Raw genomic sequence first — 6,547 nt, forward strand, 5'->3', positions numbered from 1 at the left:
CCAATACCTTGCGCGGGCACTGGGCGCACCCCTCATCATCTGCGACAACTTTAACGCCGACTCTAATCACAGTGGTTGCCAGCATGCGCGAACTACTCGGGGTCACTATGTTTAACAACCCACATCAAGCCACTACCAGAATGATTGGTTCATAGGAACGGCAAGGCGCAGTATCTGCCACATCTGTTTCTGTGAACATGATCTAGAGTCGAGAGAGATCGAGAACGTGTTTGTAGAAGTTTTAACCGGAAAGCAAAAAGACCCTAGTCTATTCATTCTAAATTTATACAGCTCACCCAGCAAAAGGAAGAGAGAGCTCTGCTTCGCAAGACCCTCAAAATTTCGAACAACCAGCCACTGTAGATAGTGGGGGACTTTAATGCACATCACAAGGAAAGGTGATACCCGCACCAGTGCCCAAAAGGCAGACAGCTATGGGAGGATACACATGACCTATGGTCTACTTTGCACACGGACCCCGAGAGTCTAACGAGGGTGGGCAATAGCGTCAGTAAGGATACATCTCCAGACCTGACATTCTCGAAAAACGTAAAAGGTCTAGAATGGCATAATTCGGATCACAATTTTGGCAGCGACCACTACATAATTGTCTCCACACTGAAAGAAGGCCTTAAAACACGCCGCGGGCTTGCGCGCCGGCCGTCGTTTAGTTAGATGAATTTACAGATATCGAAGGAGATAGCGCCCCAGTGACTGCGGACAGCCGTCTTCTGCATATCTGGGAAGCTAAGCAGAGCATGGAGCGTCGTCTCAAAAAGCAGAAATAGAACCGCAACCTCAGAAGAAGGATTGTGCGTCATAATAAGGAAATTGAAGATTATACTTTTAAATTGTGCGAACAAAATTGGGACAATAAGTGTGACGAAATGGAGAGGAGCGTAAACCTCTCCAAGAGGTGGAGCTTCCTCCAGCACTTGTTGGACCCCGACACCTTGACGACGCAATCTGGTATAAGATTGGCAAAAGCGAATCACGCGTTCGAAGGGAGCGATGATGATTTCATGACCAAATTAATTGAGACGTATGTGGGGGAAACTTCACTAACCCCACTTCCTGACTATGGTGGAGCGCCTAACGAGGCGTTGGACGCCCCCGTCACAGAAGCGGAAGTGAGGGCGGAGATTGCACGGCTTAAAATGAAGTCGGCCCCAGGCCCTGCCGGTGTAACGCACAAAATGTTCAAGAACCTAGACGATGACTCCATTAGATATCTAACGGAGTATATGCAGGAATGTTGGGAAAGCGGCGAGCTCCCACAAAAGTGGAAGACGGCAAGCATTACTTTAATACCGAAACCAGGGAAGCCTCCTCAACTGACAAATTTACGACCAATGTTCTTAACTTCATGCGTGGGAAAATTGATGGAACACGTCGTCCAGACCGGACTGATGAGTTTCATGGATCAGGGTGATCTGTGGCCACATGAGATGGTCGCGTTCCGACCTCACTTGTCTACGCAGGACGTCATGCTCCAAATCAAACATGAGATAATAGACTCAAAGTCTAAAGATGCGAAAGCAATTTCGGGGCTCGACCTCCCGAAGGCTTTCGCCAACGTAAAACATGAGGCGGTCCTGGGAGGGCTGAACAAGATTAATGTAGGTACAAGGACATATCGGTACATCAGGGACTTTCTGATGGGTAGAATGGCCTGCAAGAAGTTGAAAACACTGGAACCCCCCCCCCAATAGAGCTAAGGAGTAAGGGCACGACCCAGGGATCAGTGCTGTCCCCTCTATTCTTTCACGTGGCTATGAGGGAACTCCCCGTGCAATTGGCAAAGCTCGAAGGATTAAAGTTTAGTATATATGCGGACGATATCATCCTTTGGGTCAACCGTGGAAATGATTGGTGCATCGAAAACCTGCTCCAAGCCGCCACCGACATCATAGTCGATTACGCGGCAGAGTGAGGCATAGCGTGCTCACCGCAGAAATAAGAATTGTTTATATATAATCCGAAGCACTTAAGGTGCAAGGCACCGTCGGAGATCAAAATTAAAGTGGCGGGTAACGAGGTACCAATAGTCGAGCAAATCAGAATCTTGGGCTTGATTCTCCAGTCACACGGACATAATGACGAGACCATCAAGAAGCTGGAGAATCACGCGATGCAGACCTTGAGCCTTATTAGGCAGGTGGCCAGTAGGGGCCGAGTGTTAAAGGAAAAAAAATTTGATGAAACTGATACAGGCGTACTTCTTCAGCCGAGTGAGCTACGCAGCGCGGTGTCTAGATTTGAAAGCGGTGGAAAAAGGAAAGATTGAGTCTTTAATGAGAAAATGCGTGAAAAGAGCGCATGCACATCCACAGAGAGACTGATGGCTCTAGGGGTACACAACACATGGGCAGAGCTGGCGGAAGCGGTGCGAAGCACTCAAAATGATAGACTTAACACTACGAAGGTAGGAAAAGTTATTTTGGCGAAAGTTGGAATAAATCCGGATAGGAGTCCCACGGTCAAGGTGGAGGTAGATAGGGAAGTCAGACAAAATTTGATGATTCCCCCCCTGCCATAAAACATGCACCCAGAATGTAACAAAAACAGGAGGAAAAAACGAGCCGAAGCATTAAAAATTATAATCGGCGAAATTTCGGAACATGAGGTGACCTATGTAGACGCGGCGGGAGGTGGTGCCAGATTCACGGTGAAACGGTCGTCAGCGGCCGGGGCCATCCCGTGACAGCTGCCACTTAGAGCGGGCGGAGCATAGAAATAGCCGAGGAAACTGCGATCGCGGTAACTTGCATCAGAACGGAAGCGAAGTTTTTTTTTTATAGTCGATATTTATTGCCTCCGGGCCTTAGTAGGGTATGATATGAAGGATGAATAAATGATTAAATGAATGGAAAAAGGTTGGCTGATTTTATGAAGTCCAGTAGTGGGCGATGATGAGGTCCCTGCGTCCAAGTGACGTATGAGGCAGGATTGGTTGCTGAAAGGCCAGCCATGCTCAGGTGCCGGATTCGTGTTGGCTTGAGTGCTGGGCAGTCCCACAGCAAGTGGTGGATGTCGGCCTCGACATCTTCGTTGTTACAGATCGGGCATCCTGGGCGAGAATATAAGTGTTGGTAGTATGACCACGTCCTAGTTGGAACTGGCGCAGGTGGCTGAAGAATAATGTGCGACGTTGCATACGCCCTCAGTGCTTGCGTGGAATGTGACAAAGTGGCCTTGAGTCGGCGAGCATCACGGCGCTGCTGCACCAGTTTATCGATGGTGTTGAGCTGCGCATTCTCTTGCGCAGCTCAACACCATCGATGAACTGGTGCAGCAGCGCCGTGATGCTCAAGGAAGCGAAGTTTGTCTACCGTGGCAGCAAAACTGCCATACAAAATTTTAGCAAGGGCAGGATCTTGCCCTTAGCAGCCAGAGCCCTAGGCCAGAAAAAGTTGGATAGGAAAATTCAAATAATTTAGACTCCTGCGCACGAAGCCGTCCCCGGCAACGAGGCGACCCATAAGCTGGCTCGAGATCTCTTCCGCCGAGCCGCTACAGGGCCACTTGCTGACAGAGGGAGCGGAGAACGCTTGCTGAAATATGGGGAGATCACGCAGCACTATAGATTGGATCGTAGATTTGTACCCCCGCCAGACCCGAAATTAAACAGCAGACAAGCAGTCGCGTGGAGGCGATTGCAAACTTATACATATCCGCACCCTGTTATGGCGAACCACATGTTCCCTGAGGCCAGGAGTGATAAGTGCAATATTTGTGGGGCGAGAGGGACCCTCGACCACATAATATGGGAATTCCCATATTCTCCCAGGGGGACGCACAATATAGGCAGCAGAGACACCTGGGACCCTGCTGCGCAGCTCGGACCCTGAGCTCCAGCTCCTACTTGTCCAACTGGCTGAACAGGCTGCTGGGACCCAAAACCTCCCAGCTTGCATCTGAGGCGGCGGCATCCGCCCTCTGACCTGCGGGTAAGGGGAAGGGTAGATAACCTTCTTTGTAGGACATAGAAGTTTACTTCATCCATACATCCATCCACCTGAACCACCCCGTAAGGGAAGGGAGGCACGTGGGAGAGAAAGTGGGCAGAGAGAAAGAGGAGCCTTAGTGGACGGCACTGAAATAATTTAAACCATCTTAGGTTCCTCTTTCTCTCTTTGCATCTTGTACAGATTACATCTTTGCAAGACACGTAGATGTAACCAGGTAGAACTATGTCTTCAGTTACCACATGCAGTTACTCGCTTCCCTGCGTGACAGCACGCCATACGGGTGATTAAAACAGTTTCTTCAAAATCTGTACTTCGTGCATGACAACAGAACATGTGCCAGCACGCATGAATTTCTGCAGTGGAATAATCTAGGCATTGCAGTTATAACACCGCCAATTTTTCACATATGTACGGAGTCCAAACAAAACAGTTTGTTGCCATACTCATACGGGCATATATTGCCGGTTTCGGGCATTGTGTAGACACGAAAAAACATTTGGGGGCTAAAGATAGCCACGACGCGACTCGTGCTTGCCCAGTTGCGCCAACTTGTGTTGGAGCTGTAATTACGATCGAAACACGCCATTTTAATCCATGCTACAGAACCTATGCGAATGCCTCGAGTGATACGTCGAGCTTCGAAAAACGACGTACCCGGAGAAAAAACATACCAGGACTGCCTGACATATATTAAGCCACCGCATCAAAAAACAGCAGTCAGATCCATCCCCCTGTGGTGGTAAAACTTTAATCTCCAACAGATATAGGATAGGTGTCAGCCTATCCGCCTACACGACGGCCTGGAGCCCTTGGACCCGGGCGGCGTGTTCGGCCAGTCGGATTACACCTAGCTGAGTCTCGGGGTGTGAGGTCAACAGTAGAGTCTCCCAAAATTCTTCCGTTTTTGTCTTTTCATTTATATTTTTTTATTTCTGGACACGTTCATATCATATGTACCAGATGCCTTGTCCTGACATAGTTTGCACCTACCTGAGAATTGCTCATACCCGGAAGGTGAGACCACGGGCAAGCTAATGAGCTCCCTCATTTCCCTGAAGCTGGGAGTGGGCTGGTGCCCATATTATCCGGATTATTCTGTCATCCTGACATGTCCTCAGTATCCTTCTTGCCCGTGGAATAAAAATTCCGGGCCCATCTGACGTACCTCCACGGGTCTTTATATACGCCCTTTGGTCGGAATACAATCAATTCCTAAAACGTAATGTTTTAGAGTTCAAGGCAAGCGGTTTTAAGTCCAAGCGACAACAATTTTTCTAAGTGTATATATCTGGTAGAAAAAATGGACACCCTTTCATTTTCAACAATCCATGTTTTTTTCAGCTTGGCTTTAGGCAGTTTTCGTTTGGTGGAAATGGAAGTCTAGGCCTCTTCCTTCCGTCGAGTCAAACCTCCCACTCCTGCAGTAAGTAGGGCGTGGTGGTGGTGAAAACGTTTATTAAAAAGAGAGAGCTACATGGAGGTCGCTCTGGGGTGAGGCCTAGTGCCCTTCCCCTCACAAACACTAGGGGGAGTTCCTCTCCGCTGCTGCCATTTCTCGTTTGACCAACGCCTTTAGGGCTTTCAGGTCGGGGCAGGCGCGTAGCGTTATCTCCCAGTCCTCCTGGGTGAGGTTTGGGTTAGGTGTCAGGCCAGGGTTGGAGGCCCACATCATGTGGAAGAGGTCCGAGGACATTTCCTCACAGTGCAAGCGCTCCCCGGAGAAGGCAGTGTATAAGCGTTTAGGTGACGCCAGGCACATCATGGTGTTCGTAGATAGGCAAAGAAACACGCGTTCCTTAACACTTGTTAATCCTTTACACGGGTGGGGTAAAGATTGTGTCCGTTTTGGTACAGCTGAGTAATTTGCCTGAAAATGAAGGCTGGTGTAAATTCTTCTGAGGAGGAGGGGGACGAGGTTGCCCGGTTAGAAAGTACGCGGGCGGCGGCATCTGCTGCCTCGTTTCCTCCTAGCTCCGAGTAGGCCGGAGCCCAGAATATAAAGGGGCGGAATGGGCTTCCTACGAACGAGCTGCTTTGCATAGTCGCTAGGCCAGGTCCGAGCTGTTTTGTAGCAGCTGGTAGGGCAGGTTCGGGACCCAGCCCTGTTGACCATTCCTACATGCCCCTCGTGAGCCCGAAACTTCTCCTAAAAGGGGTGAGGGTGACACCGGCACAGGCGGAGCTGAAAGACGGGAACCGACAGGTTTTCAAGCGAACGGCGAGTGCGGAAAGACGGTGAGTGGGACCAAGAGCAAACCCATATAATTTGTACAACACAACAAAGGTAAAAATAATTCCAATTGTCCCCAAATCAAGGCACATAGGGAAGAACTAATTGCTACCCCCTACAGGCAAAGGGGTGCGAAAAAATAAAAAGAATATTGTCCTAAATATGCAGTTCATTGCGTGAGATCATGTCTGTCGACGATTCTTTATTCTTTTCTAGCGATCCCATAATGTTCATTACCACCGACACATCAGCTTGAAGCGTATTTGAGATGTATAGGAATGAAAGTCTATTTTCCCTAAAGATACAGAAGTGCTTGGCCATTTAGCGCCGCAATATGAAAATACAT

This window comes from Amblyomma maculatum, chromosome 3, assembly GCF_055883805.1.
Source record: "Amblyomma maculatum isolate TAMU_Amacu chromosome 3, ASM5588380v1, whole genome shotgun sequence".
Classification (NCBI taxonomy): Eukaryota; Metazoa; Arthropoda; class Arachnida; order Ixodida; family Ixodidae; genus Amblyomma; species Amblyomma maculatum.